The 16981-nt window shown below is 40.1% G+C and overlaps 1 long non-coding RNA gene across 3 annotated transcripts in view; it reads right to left on the bottom strand.

The window, feature by feature from the left end:
* LOC112908669 (uncharacterized) overlaps positions 1–11974 on the bottom strand; it is a 28341-nt gene extending 16367 nt beyond the window's left edge. For 2 of the 3 annotated variants that reach the window (XR_012002559.1, XR_003232964.2), the window contains exons 1-2: positions 11753–11974; positions 5997–6172 (exon numbers count right to left, since the gene is read on the bottom strand). This is a non-coding gene — a long non-coding RNA (uncharacterized lncRNA). The remainder of the gene's footprint in view (positions 1–5996; positions 6173–11752) is intronic. The other variant, XR_012002562.1, reaches the window with a different exon arrangement.
* Positions 11975–16981: the final 5007 nt, after the last annotated feature.

Below are 16981 nucleotides of genomic sequence, written 5' to 3'. Positions count from 1 at the left end.
TGGTCATAAATATATGCCAACCTATGAAGCCGAAGAGACAAAAATACCCTATGAAAATAAAACCGCAACGTTGTTAACGTTGGTTGCCCCTGTTGCATGTTGCTCACTGTATTGCAATTATTTGAAAAGAAGCCAGTCTCCCTCTCTAGGTGAAACTTTGAGGAAGAGACATATTCTAATTTACCTTCTGATTCCAAACTTGAGTCCCACTTAGCACCTCACAGGTGCTTAATGCAAACATGATTTGAATTCTGCTTTGTACTGCTCTGAATTCCATTCTCCTTGCCAAATACATGATATCACAAGAATGCGGAGGTAACAGAATTTTGGCTCCCATGACCTTCACCTCCTCAGGATACTTCTGTGATTATATTACACAATCAAGGTTGATAATCAGCTAATCTTAAGATAGAAAGACTGTTCTGAGTTATCCACATAAGCCCATTGTAATCACAGGGGCCTTTGAGAGCTGCAGAGGAAGGGAGCTAGGAGCAGCAGAAGAATCAGAAGAAGAGATGGACAGCATAAGGAGATTGATGCTGTTTCTGATTCAGAGATTTAGGAACCATGTTCAACGGATGCAGGGGTGACCTCCAAGAGCTAAAGGGGGCCCCAGCCAACAGCCAGGAAGGAAATGGGGACCTCAGTCCTAAAACCACAAGAAACTGAGTTCTGTCAATGACACAAATGAGCTTGGAAGTGGAATCTCTGCTCCCTCCGCTTCCCCAAAGCCTCCAGTTAGAAGACAGCCTGTTGACAGCTTGATTTTATTCCAGTGAGACCAATGTCAGACTTCTGACCTACAGAATGTAGAGGTAATAAATTTGTATTGTTTTAAGCCTCTAAGTTTATTTGTAATTTGTTACAGCAGCGATAAGAAACTAATACCAACAGCATTTGTAGATCCCTGAAAATCCTTCCCTTGACCACTCCACACCTGGTCTCTCCAAAGAGAAATGTCCCCTCCCTCATCGTAGCCACAGAGCAGCTATCATCTGTTCCCTCATCTGGCACCCCTAGCTTAAGACCTAGTGATGATAGCCCCACTTTCTTGTTAGTATCTTATCTGAAGAAGCTGATTGTAAATTCCTTGAAAGTAGGGACCAGATATTAGTTATCTTTATCTCTTGTTGCATAAGACTTCAGAGAAGCCATACGTGTTGGCCAAAGAGATTTCTGAAACCCATTTGGGAAAAAGGTGGAAATAAGCCCAGCCACAGAGCTGGTTTTCAGACTGGGGTCTACAGTGGGAAATCTGACAATCCAGTGTGAGTATTAATCCAATCCACCAGGAGGGACATTGCCAAACTCAAAGGAGAACCAGAACAGGTAGAGCAGCTACGCTAGATATCTGGAGCCAGGAAATGAAGGCAGGTATAAGCTGGTCAGGAGCAGTGTGGGAGGGCCTGTAAGATTACCTAAAACATCTGCTGGAGTGAGAGATTTGCCTTCTGAGCCTACTGACTGGCCTGATTTAAAGGACCCAGGACAGCGTGGCTGATATGTGTCCAGAGAATGCCATTTCCATTGTTGGCAAGAGGCACCCGTGTTCCTATGACCAGGCTGCCATTGAAATACAGCCTCCAGCCAAAGTATTAACTGTAACACTCTAGAGTTACACCCCAAAAAAACTCTAGAGTCCAAATTTACACTAACCAAGCTTGGGTGGACTTACATTACCTCACTTCATTCCATAATTGAAGTCCAAAGATTCAAAAATAATATGTATCCTGTCCCCCTCTACCTCATCCCCAACACACATGCACTTGGCTTTAACCTGGGATGTCCACTTGCAGAGCTTACCTTCCATTTGGATCTCAGATAACCCTGAGTGCCCTGGTGGTTCTCTATCAGAAATACAAATTATCTTCAAATCAAACTTTTCAGCTCACCAATCCCAAGTGTTGACCTCTCCAGCCAAGTCACCCCTGGAAACATATTTTGAACTCTTTTAGCAGAGAGAAATATTTGGATCTTTGCCTATTTTGCAAAAGCTGAGCATCAGATTACACACTCAGAACTTCTATTTTTTTAATATTATGTGTCTGTACTATTTAAACATACATGGAAAATAGTATTTTCTTCCTAACAAAGTAAAGCTTACTGGCGCCAGCTTTGCCTTGGTGACTGTGACCATTGTGTGAGTCGTGTCACTGGGCCACAGTCAGAGGCCTCAGTGAGAGTCTGAATGCACAAGATGGAGCCAGATTGGGACATGGAATGTGGGTCTTCCCTCTGCTTTTCTGGAAAGTGGAGTAATTATTGAACTTATTATTAAGACTTTCCATTAATGACTCAAATGTCACATCCTGTGTCTCACAGCCCACCATGGTAAGCCCTCAGATACTGAACTATTATTCTCTTTATATTTGTGTAGACTCTTTTTAATTAGAGGATTTTTCCTTTCTCTAATCTTTTTCTTTTAATTTAAAGCCCATGAATCCAAGTTATTTAAGCATGTGTGTTTTGGGATGCTCCAGATTTCACGGGGGAAAGAGAGAGATTCTTTGAACAAATTTTCTAAGAGTCTCAACTGATTAAGAGTCTATTTTATCTTCCATGTCTGTGAATAGTTTGCAAATGATGTGTCCAAAATCTTTTACCCCTACATTCTGTCCAGCATCATTAGCATGGACTTCACTTGGGAATTGGCAATCATTTGAACAGCAGCTCCACAGTTCACGCAGGAAAAGTGAGTGGAGGAAATTAACAATACAAATAAGATTTCAGAGGTTTTGTTAACTGGTTAAAAACCAGTAAAGAAAACAAGCTAATTCCAATCACTGTAGATGAATTATTAACATTCTAAATCCTAAGAATAAATTTATTATTTGGCTTTATTGAGCCAGACATTTCAATTTTCCCTGCTAGGAAGCCCTTTATTAACATAGTTTAAGTTATTTTATCTACTTGACATAAGTAAAATTACATATTTTAAATAAATGGATTTTTTTTCCTTCACATTTTCAACCAGTCTTTCATTCCATTTAATGATATTTGACTCAATCTTTAATTATAGTAAAAGGCTGTTTGGCTTGCTCCCTCCCTTCTTTCACCATGAACCCCATTTTGACTTCTAAGGGCCCCATTTTGCTTGGCAAGTGTTGCCAATTCACTTGCATCCTCAGTCCAACCTGATAGGCAAGATGTGTTTCAAAGAATAGCTGTAGAGATCAATGGGCAATAGTAAAATGGACTAGCAAAATCTTTCTGGACCATGCAGTTCAGTCAGTTTCTTAGAAAGTAGCCCTTACTTGCTTGTCAAAACAGAGGAAGGCACTCACTTTTTTTGGTGCACTTCGTACAAGACATTCCATCCTAAGCATTTTGAATGCACTACCTTATATCATACTCTCAAGACACCTATAACAAAAGTACCATTGTCCAAAGAGCTTCCTTTTCTACTTAGAAGAGCAGAAATTTTGGCTGACAACCATCTGATCCCAAAGAGCATATGAGTATATGTAAAGGAATTGGTCCCTCAAATCCAACAAAACATCCACAACATCTTTAAAAGAAAGGCAGAAACAATTTCATGAGCCAACCACTACAGTGCAACTGAATATGTTGTTGAATTTAAGAATTGTCCTACAAGCAGTACTCTAAGCAATCATAGTAAATAGTTTTGAGGAAAAGGATGATAGAGCCAAAAGCCCTTGTAAGCCAACTATTTAAGAGAGGCTCAGATGGAGATTAAGTCAGGGGGTTGTTTCCCCTTTATTTTTTGAGAGCTCCCCAGGAGAAGTTATCAGCCCCTCAATGGAGGGGGGGATGGTGAGTCATTGTTTTACAGTAAGTCCAGCTGGGTTTGTAGTAGCAACGGGCAGAAAGTATTGCTAAAATCATTTTCAGAACTCAGAAAGTCAGTCATATCCAGCCTCTTCCCCCCCACCACATCTGAGTTTAGTAACAGAGATGAGCCCCAACACGTTCCGGACATCATTCTCTCTGCCTGGGGAAGCCACTTGTGCTTCTACATCAAACATCATAAAACACTGTTTTCCAGGAGGCCTTCCCTGCTTCCTTGAACATGTCTTCCCTGGTTTCTGTCTTCCCACCCAACTCCGTGTCTGCCTCAGTGTATGGGAATCCCTAATCTGCATGGTGACTTCCTACCAAATGTCAAACCTTCTGAAGGTGCACACTCTGCCTTTTCAGTGTGGCATCCCCTTGACTTCAGTAAGTCATTTGCATATTTTTGGAATGAATGACTCTGATTTCAGCCCTCTCTGAGGTCCATAAACCATATATATATATATATATATATATATATATATATATATTTAGATATTTTATTTATTTGACAGAGAGAGAGCACAAGCAGGGGGAAGGGCAGGCAGAGGGAGAAGCAGGCTCCCCACTGAGCAGGGAGCCTGATTGGGGGCTCCATCCCAGAACCCTGGAATCTGAGCTGAAGGCAGACACTTAACTGACTGCGCCACCCAAGTGCACCTCCATAAACTATATTTATGCAATAAAAAGTAAGAGACAAAGTGGCAAAAATGTTCCCTTACTGATTTGATTTTCTAACTAGACTACAGAATTCTTGAGTGCTGATGGAACTTTGTGCTTTGGGGCCTCAGTTTTCTCATCTATAAAATGTGAGAGTTGGAATAATGAATTCTAAGTGATGTCACCAACAGCTAGAAAGAGCTAGAGCCAGGCATTTATCCTCAACTGCTGGATTCAGTCTAGTTTGCTTTAGATCACAGGTCCAATGGATTCTTCCTAGCCTGGCCTTGACTTTGTAGGCAAAGTCTTAGCAATGTGAATTCCGGTAAGGCCTTCGAGGCCTAAATCTCCAATTCCAACATTGCCTTATTGATTTTGTTTGAATAGTGATCACCAGCAACATTAAAATTCAGACAATGAAGACCACAAATTCTGTGGTACTGGAAATAATTAAAGGAAAAACATTTTTCCTTCCTTCCTTCCTTCCTTCCTTCCTTCCTTCCTTCCTTCTTTTCATTTACAAACTGTGGCTATTTATGTATCAAAAAACTCTTGAGATATAAGATGCTATCTGTGAGTAATTATCTATAATATCCTGAATATAACTTTCAAAGTTTAAATTTTATTTTAACAAAGGAAACATAGTTGGTCTTAAGAAGGGTCTGTGGTTATCGACAGTTAAACTCACTATTGTCTTTCAGGTAAAAAAATGCATTAATTCAACCTATAAATTAATCACAAGGAACAATAAAGTGCATTGCAAAAACAGAGAGATGCAGATAGAATTTCTTTAGGCCCAATTTTGTCCTGCAAATAACAGGAAGAAAAATGTAACTTCAGAGTATATCATAACCAATTCAAAAGAAAGACTTCCTTCAATATAAAATCAAAGTGTTCAACAAAGTAGAAGATATTTTAACTATCTGGACTTCAGGCGGGTGGAGGGAATATATACAGCACACAGCTGTCTTTACACTGCCCCTTTTGTTACTATACGAGTACAGTAAAGGAGACTTATCCCTGTAGGAATGAGATATATGCTTTTTTGTTGAAGAGAGTTACACTTTCATGATTTCCCACAAAACAGCTGCAAAAATACCTACAGTAGGGCATCTGGAATTCTTAAAAGTGACTTGAGGATTTGTGGCTAATGAAACATTGTGAAATAACACTCACCATGTTGTAAAAAAATACCCTTAACCATTTATTGGCATTCTTTAAGACAAAAATGAAAGGTGCCCTAAGAACAGTCATCTAGCTTGATTAGAAGAAAACACTGAAGTGACAGTGTAAATAGATGCCTTGACAGAAATAGATCTGGACATAGCGAGACATTTAAATCTCTTCTAAAGGTTCTGAAGAACAGTATGGTAACATCTCAAAATGATAGCCAGAGCTTAGTGTTTGATCAGATTCCAGGGCATCTTCGGTAATAACTTACACGTTCTTAATATGATGTGGTTTCCTAGTAGGACCAAGCCTTGTTCCCAGAAAAAAGAAAGGTGGGGGGAGGGAATTTTCTTAAAGATGTTTTTCATTCTTACCTCTCACAAAACAGGACTATCAAAATGAAAGCAGTGGCCTTTCCATGAGAACTGGAGTGAAATAAACCATGTATTGTTCCATCTTAAAATGAAACATCTGGCTGATTTAAGAAGAAAACCGGCTTAATTATTCCCAAGTATCTAATGGAGAGAGGTTAACTTCAGAATCTATATGTCTTTCCAGAGTGGACATGGAAGAAAAAAAAAACATAAAGTTATTTTTGACTCAAGAAAGTAGATCTGGAGGTAATTTAGTGAACACAAATTACCACTGACAAGGGAAGAAATAATTTATTCTCCTGGTGATTCTTTTTATATGACTAGGCAGTGTGGAGCTGTCAGCAGGGAAAAGGCACTGGCTGGATTTAAAGATAATTGAAATCCAAGCCCAAAATCCTGTAAGATATCCAGGGTATCATATGAAGCTGAGAAGTCTTATTTCCAAACTGAAGCACAAGGGTGAAGCCATGAGATGTGCATTCAGGTGAGGGCGAGTTTATAGCCTGAAGAGAAACAGGTTGGAAGGATAGCTAACTCTGAAGTACTTCTTGACAAATCCTTCTTTTAGCTTCACTTTTAGTTTAGTTTAGTTTTTTCCTGGGTCCTCAGTCTAAGGGTCTCTTTTGCCCACAGTGTTTGCCAGTGTCTGCCTGGAAGTCCTTCCTCAGCTCTTCCTGGATGCTCCCCAGATGGCTCCTTCCTGCTTGGTGGACCTTGGTCACTAGACATAATCCACTTGGGAGGGTGTTGTCCCTTCTCTGATGGAACCATGGGACATACGTGGTGGGATGGGACATTGATTTGATTCCCGGCCACATTTTCCCTTAATGTCCTTTGCCCTCTCCTCTACTTGGCCGTCACTCACAACTAAGGCACCACAGGGTGACTACATCCTAGAAGCAGGAAGTTTGAGATTGTGCTCTAAGTCTATCTTCTCCCATAGTTCTAGGGAAAAGCACCCATAGTTAGAACTTTTCTCAAACCTTCACAAAGGGTTTGAGACTCATTGAAGTTATTACCCTTGACCACCCAGCCCACACTTCTCTCAACCATTTCTTCTTCTAATCTCCATAGTGGGAAACTCCACTACCTTTTACACTCTGAAAGGAAGGGGCACTAGAAGGGCATTGTGATTGCTCGTCTTTGGCATTTTAAATCTTGAGAACAAGCCAACTACCCCTTTTGCATGATGGAGCCACCACTGATTTGAACACACATACATGTCTCACAGAACATATTTTAAATCTCACAGAGAGTATCACCTAAACTTATGAAGAAGAATTACCAGGCTACCCCATTATTTGAAAAACTGCCTCTCTCACAATGGAGTTATATTTCCCTTTGTTATACAGAGCACCAGTAATGTCATTTCTTGGTCCTCAACAAATTTCTCCCCCTCACCTCTCTGTCTACCATCTACTAAGAATAACCACATAAGATTGCTTAAAACACGGCTTTTACTACACAAATTCTCAGTGGATATTTTCAAGTTTCTAAATAACTCAAATTCTTACCCAAGGGTCATTAAGGTCAGTATCTTTCTGGGGTAAAAAAAAAAACTATAGTGACATTTGAAATTATTTTGTTGATGAACATAGTCCATTGGTAATCATCTAATTAGATGTGAAATGGGTGGTCATATGGATAATCCAAAATAATTTATGCTCAAAATAATCTTAATCCACTGGTGTGTGTGTGTGTGTGTGTGTGTGTGTGTGTGTGTGTGTGTGTTGGAAATGAGATATGTAACAAATTTGAAAATTTACTATTACTCAAATAACACTGAAGGTCTACTCTAAAAACTGAATGCAAGAGACACTGAAAATTAAAAACACATTTGCAGCAATTCTTCAGTGCAACCTCCATGTTCCTTGAAAGCGATTCACCTCATTATTGCAGAATATTCTGAAACTCAGGCACATGCTATATTCAGCTCTGTGTTTCTCAATCTTTCTTGGAGGAGGCATGTATGTAAGTAGTAGTAGTAACAGAAAGAATAATAATACTAACAATAGACATGGGGGTAGCCCACACAAAGTAGAGCTACCAAATGCTTTCCATGGCAAAATAGCTCAGAAAGGACAAGTTTTGTGTGGAACTGAAAAACAATTTCTGTACATTCAGGACCTACCTTAAACAAACTAACTTGTTAGTTGTGTTTACTATTTGTTTGGGTTTTTTTTTAATATTTTAATTTATTCATGAGACACACAGAGTGAGAGGCAGAGACACAGGCAGAGGAAGAAGCAGGCTCCCTGAGGGGAGCCCGATGTGGGACTTGGATCCCAGGACCCTGGGATCATGACCTGAGCTGAAGGCAGACGCTCAACCCCTGAGCCACCCATGTGTCCCTATTGTGTTTACTGTGTCTTATGGATTAGATGGTACAACAAATCACTTGTTCAATACATCCCACAAAAATAGGGAATAAGAAGTTCCCTTCCATTAACTCTACATTTTCTTACTGAAACTTTATTGTTTCAACCGGGTAAGAATAATGGTGGCAAGAAGATCACAAAGGGACTGAGAAACGGTATCTGATGAAAACACTTAAGGCACAGTGGAGTAGAGTGGAGCTTGAAATGAGCAGCTTGAAGCCCCATTTCAATCACATGTAGGCAATTTCCCACACACTATGTGATCCACCATGATTATTTTATTTTTTATTTTTTAAGATTTTATTTATTTATTCATGAGAGACAGAGAGAGAGGCAGAGACACAGGCAGAGGGAGAAGCAGGCTCCCTGTGGGGAGCCCAATGCAGGACTTGATCTCAGGACCCTGGGATTGCACCCTGAGCCTGAGGCAGATGCTCAACCGCTGAGCCAGCCAGGCGTCCCAATCTGCCATGTTTATACCAGTTTACTGAGAATTGAGTCTACTTTGAAAAGGCATTTGTTTGTTTGTAAGACTTATGTAAGTGCACCACGTAAGAAAGATAGAATTACCTATATTTGAGAAGAAATCAATAATAAATTCATAGATCAGAGTTAATTTTCAATTATAGTGTAAAAAAGAAATGAATTACATAATTAAAAAGAAGACATTTGACTTTATTTGAGAAGCTGATATTAACTTAAGGGTTTAAAATTCTGCTGAAAATGAATGCAAAATGACTAGGTGGTTTTAAAATTATGTTGGTTTGCAAATCTTTACAATGAGTTCTATTAATGCGTAAATTTTACTTTCGAAAATGAAAACATTAATTTCCAGGCATGATTTTGAGTTGTTTTGATAGTTCTCTGATCATTCCAAGAACTGTTAAGGAATTCTTTACTTTAAATTCCCTGAAAAAATACAGACACTCATCCTCCAATATTTGATTATCTTAATGGGAAATTAGAGGTTTAAGTGGAGTTTTGAAATTAAGACAAATAATTTAATGTTGCACCTCACTTAATAAAATTAATTCCAGGATCTACAAGTTACTAGGTTGGGAGAGAATCTTCTAGAAGAGGTTATAATTAAAGTAAGAGGGCTTTGGGAGGCCTGGGTGGCTCAGTGGTTGAGTGTCTGCCTTCGGCTCAGGTCGTGATCCCGGGGTCCTGGGATTGAGTCCCACATCAAGTTCCCTGTTCAGTGGGGAGCCTGCTTCTCCCTCTGCCTGTGTCTCTGCCTCTCTCTGTGTCTCTCATGAATTAATAAATAAAATCTTAAAAAAAATAAAGTAAGAGAGCTTCTCATCAAGACAAGGCCTCAAGACTTTGGCTCTGAGGCATAGGCTTATTTCCAAGGAAAGAAAATAAGCTATACACATTATTTGAACCTATCTTCGCTGCTTTAAAAAATGAGAACAAGAAAAAAAAAATGAGAACAAGAGGAAGCACTAGAGCCAGAGAGAGATTGAGAGGGAGAGAGAAAGGGAGGGAGAGAATTTTAAGGAAACTATGACGCATAAGGGATAAAAAGAAAGAACATCTGCTGGATAATTAGCAAATTCCCTTACAAAGAGAACATTTAAAACTTTAAAGTTTTCAACACCAACGAGACCACATTGTTTTCAAAAACACTGTTTACTATTATTTTCTACTCTAAATTCAGTGAATTCAGGGACTTCTTTAAAGAGCAAAGTAGGGGAGGGAGTGAAGTGCCTTCCTCTGTAATTATCATTTAAAATCTATCATGAAGTTTTGGTATTTTGTTTCCACTGAAGAGGGGAAATAGCTTTAAAAATAATTTGCCAGGTTGCCTCATATCCAATTTTGCCCTTGATTTGAACCGAATTAATTTGATATCTGAAAGTATTACTTTTTAACAAACCAAGTAAACTATATAATCTCCTTCAGTTGCTAAAGAAAGTCAAGGAGTGAATTGTATGTTTGTTTAATCATAAGTTGGGAGTGGTCGAGTCCCATATCCAGCAGGAGTAATGGAGAACTGGTGGTATATTAGCCTACAAGATTGTCTGGGTTTCTTTTTTTGTTTCTTTTCTTTTTTTTTTTTTCAAAGGTTTTATTTATTTATTCATGAGAGACACACACACACACACACACACACACACTCAGAGAGAGAGAGAGAGAGAGAGAGGCAGAGGGAGAAGCAGGCTTCATGCAAGGAGCCCGACATGGGACTCGATCCCAGGACTCCAGGATCACGCCCTGGGCTGAAGGCAGCGCTAAACCATTGAGCCACCAGGGCTGCCCCTGTCTGGGTTTCAAGAAGAAAAATTTGAGATAGGTTTTGTATTTGGGACTTTAAGAATAAAACTATACTTTAAGCATAAAAGGATAAGGAAATGAAGCCTACCTCCTATCTGAGCAAAGAGATGAAAACACACTGAAAGTCCTGCAACCCACCCCCACGGGGCCAACAGTAAGAAAGGCTGAGATCCCCATCCCTAGGGCAGTCAGAAAAAAAGGAAGTAGAGGGAAACAGGAAGTAGCTGAGTCTGGAAAGGCCATGGCCTTGTCCTTTACTTCTCCCTGATTGTTTGGTACCCTCTCTCTCTTCCCCTCCTTTTCTCTTTCTCTTCGTTTCTTTGTTTCATGCTTTCTTCTGATACAGCACTGGGTCTACAACATCCTCCACTGAACCCGGTTCTGCAATTCAACAACCTCTTCCGCTCAGGGACTAGCACAGGAGGGAGGTGTGAGCAGAAAGCAAGGTCTGGGCAGGGAATCAAGGAAGAGGAGTGTCCCATGCTTCTTATTCTAGCCTCTGACTTCAGTCTCCATGAAGAATTAGATGACTTTAGTCTTTGATAATGCACTATTTTATGGCAGCCTTCAAAAAAAAAGTCACGATTTATATTAGAAAAAAGAATTTGCATGCATGTCCCTCAGTAAATCAAAATATATACAATTATTCGGTCAGCATGATTCGTTTGATTATCCTAACCAGTGGCTGATTCACTCATGCAAATGTCATGAAAAGTCACAAAATGTCGCTTTTATTCCTCCTTCCTTCCATATTTCCTCATCCTTACTAGTGAATTTGTTATTCCATGTGAGGACCTTGCAGAACACTGACATGAAAAAAAAGATCTATTTCACAGATTCAACGTTTTTAGGTCCTGGCTGTGTAAGAATCAACAAATTTTTACCTCTAAACCTGCTTTGTGCATAATAGGTGCCCACTGAATACATGTAGAATAGAAAGACCCTCCACCCCAGATCTCACCAAAATCTTATGTCAAAGGCAGTTCATACACTTATCAAATAATTCCTAAGTGATACAAAAAATACCATACTTCTGTCAACATCCAACCAGGGAAATAGAAAGCACTCTGGGTATGTAGAATAGAAGTAATTTAATACCTTATGTAGATGATAGAAGCTGAGAAGCAGAACCCAACGGTGTTGCAACCCAGAGACTGGCAGGAACAGGAAGTTGCTACCTCTCCGAGACTGGAGGAATAGAGAGAAAGATGTTGTCTGAGTCCAAGGCCAAAGTAACAGGAGGCAGTGCGAACCACGGCAACCCAGAGGGTTCTGGAGGCATGGGAGAGACACAATTCTTGTGGGGGATATTGACAAAGGCAAAGAGGAAAGGGAGGAATGCCCTGGTTTCCACCTTTCCTCATCCACTAGCTTACACCAGTGCCTCCCATTAGCCAAACACAGCTGGGAGGCAATTGATGGAGACGCCTGAGAAACACAGGGCATAAGACAGAGTGGTAGAGAACAGAAAATGGACCTGAGAGCAAAAGGCCCAGGTCTAGCACAGCATCAAGTGCTAGCTTCGTTAATATTACCCCGGGTATGAAATAAATATGGAAAAAAGCACCGTTGTTCCTGACATATTATACCATGAATGCTCAATACACTTTTATATATCACCCCTATATTTATATCATATATCAGGATGACTCACAGAAGTCACTGACAAGCTCATATGCAAAATCAAGAAGAGGAGTATTTGAAATGGCATCAAATAATTTTAGAGTTATTTCTCTCTAGTGTTGCCTAAACAATCAAAAAAGATTACTCTACACACATATGATGTTGGAATCATTACCCTGAATCAAAGGGAGTGAACTACTTAATCTTCATTCTCTTTAGAAGAGCGAAGGTTGGCAGGCCTGGGAAACCAACAGCCTACAGAATGCATGTTTCCCACCAAGCCATTTTGCCCAGCCTTTTTACCAGTTCTGCAAGCTTATGGTGTCTGGCTTGTGGCTAGACCACAATTCTGACAGCAATTGGCAAGTGGGGACTGTGCCAGACTGACTTCACCGTGATGATATCACAGTTGGGTTGCCAGTCTCAACAGGCTGATGTCAAAGCCAGCCCATACCTCCAACCTGCTCAGTCTGTTGGCTAAAATAATTGGCCAACATTAAGCTAGGGACTAAAGACCAAAGGATTATTTTAGGTACTAGTCGACTAGTTTCACAGGACCAGCTGCTCAAAATAAGCCACCTTGGACTACGGCGTGTACAGTGAGGCAAGATTTTGGAGTCAGACAGATCTAGCTCCAAATCCCAGTTCTTTTGCTTACTAGTCACATGGCATTTCAAACCTCTCCTCTGAAAAAAAGGAGAAATGAGGTTAAGATTAAAGACATGATGCACATAAAAGCCCAAGACTCCGTGTAACAGAGTGTACGTTCAACCAATGACATCCACTGTGAATATGAATGCTAAATAAAAAAGAATCATTGATAATAATGATAATCCAGGAAGGAGATAATTTTACAGGATGAAATTTTGGCTCAATCACTAAAATAAAATGACAGAGTAAATGTCCAAATCATTTGTCTATATATACTCAACTGATGTATGTTTTCCTTCTTGGAGACAAAAAAGTTCCCTAGGCTGCTTTTCGGGCAACTGACATTCAAGACTAGGTTTCCTGCACTTGCAGGTGGTCCTGGTCAATGAGGTCAGCTGTCCCTGCAAAGGAACATTCAAAATTGGGTCACTAAATAGGAAATCATTAAGAATCCCATTACCCCTGATTTCATTATTACTGAGAAAAAGCAATCCTATTAAATTTTTTATTTTTATTTTATTTATTTATTTATTTATTTATTTATTTATTTGGAGATGTAGATCGTACTGTAGTGGCTGAAAATGACATGAATGTGCTCATATTGGTGGTAGTACAAATGTGGAGATTGTGAGATTATTTGCTAATGCTACATTCTCTAGCTTCAAAACCTAAATATTTCTCTCCCCATCTTTGTCCATAGCCTCTCGGCTCTTCTGCCTGGTATTCCTTCCACCACCTGGGTACTCTTACACACACATCGATTGCTCACCATGAAATGAGACACGTTGGATTATTTGTAGCACGGCACGCAACAGGCCATCCCCCAAAATGTGATAGACATCCAAGTAATTAAAGGATTTTGTTATTGCAAAATTTGAGAAATCTGCACACAAGGAGAGTCCAAAACTCTAGGCAACTACTTTTCTTTCGGGGGCATGTTGACATATTCAGCAAATAATTTCCAAAACACTATGTGATGTTTGAAGTTGTTTTCTATCTAGACAATGTGTGTGGTTTGAAAATCACATTTGTGCAGCATGTTTTCTTAGACTGGCTGGTTAGGTGACCAGAAATAAAAAGCATGTCCTTAAAATTCTCTCTTCCAATGACTATTTCCCACAATCAAGGGGGTTCAGTGGATTCCAACTTTACTTTTTTTTTTTTTTTTTTTTTTTTTTTTTTTTGCTCTAACGCCCTGTGTGGCCTTGTTCAGCTTAAATTTGAACCCAGTTCAAAAAAGCACAAGTCCAGGAAAGCATTGTGCAAGAGCCATGTTTATGCTGCGTTGTACATTCTTAGCAATACTAGCCATTTCATCCATAAACATCAATCTAAATTTTATGAGATTACCAATCAACATATCAACAAATATGACAAATTGAAAGGCAAAAATCAAGAAAATACTAAATAAAGAAATGCTTCCCAAAAAGTTTATGTAAGACAATGAGCATAATGCATTGATCAACTGAGTGGAGCAGACATTTGTGGAGTGTCTACTTTGTGCATTTCACTGTTTCTAGGTACTCAGAGGAACAGAAAAGTGAGCAAGACTCTCAGTCCTTACTCAGAAAAATCATATTGTCCTACTGAGGGCTTTGTTCTTCCCAAGACTTTATCACATTCAACTTCAAATGATCAATAAGAAAATCACTGCATGGTCTCTATCCAAGGATATAAAGAAATTTACCTTGGAGAGCATAGTACAACTTATGAACTGATTAATTCTGTTCCAAATGGATCCTTTTTTAAAAAAATATTTTATTTATTTATTGGAGAGAGAGAGGGAGAGAGAGAGAGTGAGAGCATACAAGCTGGGGGAGGGCCAGAGGGAGAGTGAGAAGCAGGCTCCCTGCTGAGCAGGGAGTCCCTAAATGGTCCCTTGAGCCCAGGACCCTGAGATCATGACTTGAGTTGAAGGCAGGCATTTAACTGACTGAGCCACCCAGGTGCCCCTGTTCCAAATAATCTTATTAAGTTTTAAAGATGGGTAAAAGAAGTATAGTTCTGTTAAGCGATTCCTCAAATTTCCTTATTTCCTTATATTTATCAGTGAGACTTTTATCACTGATAAAAATGAATGCTTATTGAATAGTTACTATGTGTCTGGCACTGACCAAACTCTAAACATTTTACATGTGATAACTTTTTTTAGTTCCCAGAATAGCCTTTGAGATCAGGTTCCAGGTATCTATTGCTATGTAGCTAACCAACTTAAACTCAGTGGCATGAAAGAACGACCATTTCTCTGTGCTTACAGATTCTGTGGATCAGGAAATCAGACACGGATGACTGTTTCTACTCCACAGTGCCTGAGACCTCACTCATCTGGAAAGATTAAACAGCTGGAGGTGTCCTGAGTAACTAGCTAAGGGCTGGAATCACCTGGATGCTTCTTCCCATATCACGCAGGTCTGCCACCTGGTGGGATGATTTGAAGGTTGGATGCAGGCACAACTGTGGATTGGGGCACCTATACTTGTGTGATGTCTCCACGTAGCTTGGGGATCCTTACAACATGGCAAAGTTCTTGAACTTCTTCCAAGGCAGCTCTGGATTCTAAGAGCAAATGTTCTGCTGAGCAAGGCAGAAATTGGATCACTTTATATGACCTAGGCATAGGACCATTGCTTCCCCCTAGTCTATGGCTCGCAGCACCTGTAGCCTGTTAGATCCTCCTGGGCACCCAGCAATGTAATCCACAGTCCTTGTTTCTTTCCATTCTCTTATCAAATTCTCCTTCAATTCACTCTGATCAAGTTTCATCTGCAATTTTTCTCATCAAGGTCACTAAATGACCAAAATCTTGCTCTACCTAATGGTCACTTCTCAGCCCTCATCTCATCTAACCTTACAGCACCACGAGACATGATTAATTGTTCCTTCTTTTTTTTTTCCATTTGGCTTCACACTTTCTTGTTCCCCATCATACTTCTTCTTTGTTCCTTCTCTCTCTAAACTCATTCCTTTAGGGGAGCTCATCAGGTGCCTGTTTCAAATTCCATCTCCTGATTTGACATGTTCAGTGCCAGTCTTTTCCATGTGTGTATATTCACTTGATTGTTCAATGAGCATCACAGATTTCACTGGTCCCAGGAGCACTTCTGACACTTCCTATCCCCCAAACCTCATCAGGTTCAGTTGGAAAAATCAACATAGAGTATGGAGCACTCCAAAAGAGATGGGAGGAGGAAGAAATGTTGGCCTCCTCAACACCGTCTGTGCTTTAGCATTGGTGAGGCCTGGTAAAGCCATAAGGCATAAATGGAACCATGAGTGTTGTTTATGTAGAACAGCTCCATGACTCACTTCCACAAAGTACCAGTCCTCATTGAGCTTGTTACTATCTTTCCAGGACACTTCCTTACACACAACGTAAAATGGATATTTTATTCAGAAGCATCTTCTTGAAATTGATTCCATGTCCATAGAAAAGGGAGATGGAGGGGGGCATGAAAGACACAGAGAGATAAAAGGGGACCAGCTAAGTGACCCAAGACCATGATTTTACCCTATAATCCAGACATAGATGTAATAAAAGAATATAGCGCCCATCTCATGGTCTTAACAACTGAAATAGAGACTGGCCCTATTGGAAACAGAACTGGACCAAGCAATGGGCAGTGAGTTCCCTCTACACATCTTTCAGGGAGGTGTATGCTTAGCTCTTGCTTCACGCTTTATCCTCTGAGGACCACAGGGTCTCCTTCAGCTGTTTCTCTCCGCTCCCCTTTCTAGCTAAGCTTGTCCTGTTTACACATGGCCCACTATGTCAGTCAACCTTTAATCAACCCCCAAAGAGAAAAAGCTGATTGGTTGCTAGACACCCATGGGTGGGCTGACCTTGAGTCCAATGCATCCATCTTCGAGCAGTGAGAGTGGGACCACCTGGGCTGGCAGGATCTGTGAACTGCTGGGGCATTTCCCAGCAAAAGGGACTATTTTCTAGTAAATTATAACCCATTGCAGATTGTGTAATTGCAAATAGCAAAGAAGAAAGTTCATGTTTTTCTGATAAACACTCCCTGAGAGTAACCTTACACATGATGATTAGTG

Source organism: Vulpes vulpes, chromosome 1, assembly GCF_048418805.1.
Source record: "Vulpes vulpes isolate BD-2025 chromosome 1, VulVul3, whole genome shotgun sequence".
Taxonomy (NCBI): Eukaryota; Metazoa; Chordata; class Mammalia; order Carnivora; family Canidae; genus Vulpes; species Vulpes vulpes.
This window is presented reverse-complemented; position numbering and strand designations above follow the sequence as displayed.